A 2,741-nucleotide genomic window follows, 5' to 3' on the forward strand; every position below is an offset into this window, starting at 1 on the left:
CTTTGAGAGATAAGCTGTGCTTTGTTCACGGTGTGGTCTTTAACTCCATCCGTTCTTCAGGAAGGGAGGCAGGCATTTGTGTTCGCCGAGACCTCAAAGCAGAAGCTATATGCCGATGACTTATCTTCCGGCACTGGATGCCCGCTTCTCTCTAAAGCCTGTGCTCTCCGCAAAGACTGTGGAGGTGTTACAGTGGATGGAGAGGAGAGTCTCCCTAAAACAGAAGGCAGAAGAGGGCTTCTTAAGACTTAAGGACAGAGGCTTAAGGAACAGAGGTTCTTTCTAGCAAGCAGGACCACTTCTCGTATGGTCTAGGTTCCTGGTGTGCACCTGTGTGCATGCATGCTTTCGTGCTTGTGTGTGTGTAGCTCTCAGTGAGGCAGGATCCTATTCCAGAGTTTTCTGCTTTTTATATAGTCCTGGGCAACAAACATGCACCAGGAACTGCTGCTGCCAATGCCAAAAGGACCAGTTGATGGCCACTGACCTATTCACGGGGGTCAAGACAGACTGGAGGCTACCGGGGCTTATAAATCTCCCAGACTCTTTTGCTGTCCTGGAGAAAAAGATGGGAATCTTCTAATGGTGAGATTGAATTTCCTGCCCCACGATGGGAGAACCAGAATGCTTACATATGATTCCCCAGGAGGAAAAGGGACTCTTGCTGAACATCAGGGCAAGTGATGGCCACTTTATTCCTGAGACAGCATGGCTTCTTCCTCCGAGGACTAATCTTTTTTTTTCTTCTTTAAGCTGAGGGTAGAAACAGCAATTTACAATTGACTATCTTTTTTTTTTTTTTTTTTTTTGGTTTTTCGAGACAGGGTTTCTCTGTGTAGCCCTGGCTGTCCTGGAACTCACTCTGTAGACCAGGCTGGCCTCCAACTCAGNAATCCGCCTGCCTCTGCCTCCTGAGTGCTGGGATTAAAGGCGTGCGCCACCATGCCTGGGATGTTAACTGAGAGTCTTACATTACATATGTAAAGGAAAGGAAAAAGATCTAGAGTTTATTTCATATATAAATCATGTACCAAAACGGTTGAAGCTGTTCTATATGTTGATACTATTTACTAAATAAACCCACGTCACATTTGTTTTTTAAATTCTGATTAGTTATCTTGATATTTAATCTATTTCATCACAATTATTATCACATCATATTCATTGTCATCATAATAGTAAATTAAACAACAATGTTTAACAACTGTTAAGTTCTTGCTGTTTGTCAAGAATTGATTCTAAAGACCCTATCCCAATGAAATAAAGAAAGCTATTAAAGCCATCTTTACAGATAAAGAATATGAACCACAAAGTGGTTAACAACCTTCCTCCAAAGTACAAAACAATTCCCACCCCGACCCACTCCCACCAGTCACAGAAATTCTGAGAAGGAAGTAGCTCTGACAAGATGTTTGAGCAGTTCATATTTTTTTGTGTGTTCATCTGTCCAGGACCAATCTTAAACACTAGTGTGTGACAGGCCATGGAGACCCAGCAGGTCTTCCACAGGCGCTTGGGGTCTACATTGGAGACAGGCAGGAGGAACAGAAGGATGTGGGCCAGAATACCAAAGGGAGCCTAAGCTGGACGGTCAGGAGGCCAGAGTTCGGGACTCGGGCCTCCTAGGGCAGGATTCCTTTCATCATGTGACATTTCACCCCGAGGCTGCTGTTAGGACATCCTCGCCAGCCTGTTCCAGCCTGTTGTTCATGGCTTAGACACAAGCCCACGTCAGGGGCCCGTGGATCACAGGACTGACATCTGTGTGAGTCCCAATCGATCTTTGTTACTAGCTATTGATCTCGGATCTCCGTCCCGGTGACAGGAAGCTGGCTGACACATGCTAGTTAAAAGATGAATGAGATATCATCGAGGACTCTTAAAACTGGACAAAACCCATCCCTGTAAAGTCAAATTCATCTGGTGCCTGGATGCTGCCCCATAATCTGTCACGTGTAGGTAACTTGTTTCTGTTTCTGGCTACCTTAGCTCTGGCTCCAATTTTACACTTGCTCATCGATTAGATCTGTACTGGCTAAAGCCTCTTCGCCCTCCCTCCACCCTGCCCCATGTGCATACAGAAGAAAGGGAAGCTGTTTCATCGACCATGAAGAAGGTGGAATAGGAAGGATAATGTTTCAGCCTCTTGAGTGAAAGAAGAGAGATGTCTTTCCTACCATGTCTGCTGCAGCCAAGACGAGGGGGAACCAGCAGGTTCAAAGGAACAGAGAGACAGTCTAAAGTCAGCATGCATGAGTGCCACCAGACACAGAAGTTGGCTGGACATCATCATGGCTTGTATGGTCCTGATCCAAACCAAGAAGCTACTAGTGGGCTGTGTTTCACTTACCTCCACGACAGAAACACGAATGAAACACAGGCATTCTCATTACATAGGTCTGCAAACACAAGAAAACACCCCGGTGATGTTTTAAAAATCGTATAGCCTCACCTTTCTCTCTCATCCCATCTCTCTCTGCAAGGCAGTGAATTAATAAGATAAGTCAGGAGTTAGGACCCAGAGAGATGTTTTTAGCCTCACAAGACCTGACAGCTCACTGGGCATCAGTGAAGTGCACTTTAAAAATCCCACACCGACGGGAGGTGACTTGTGACTATTTGCAGCAGGCAGCTGGTCACGATCCCCTTGGGTTGCATCGAGGCTCTGAACCACTTGTATTTTTTTTTTTTTAAACCCTGCCTCTTTCCAGTGGAAACACTGCTTGAAAGGATATCGTCTC

The sequence above is a fragment of the Mus pahari genome, chromosome 19 (genome assembly GCF_900095145.1).
Source record: "Mus pahari chromosome 19, PAHARI_EIJ_v1.1, whole genome shotgun sequence".
NCBI lineage: Eukaryota > Metazoa > Chordata > Mammalia > Rodentia > Muridae > Mus > Mus pahari.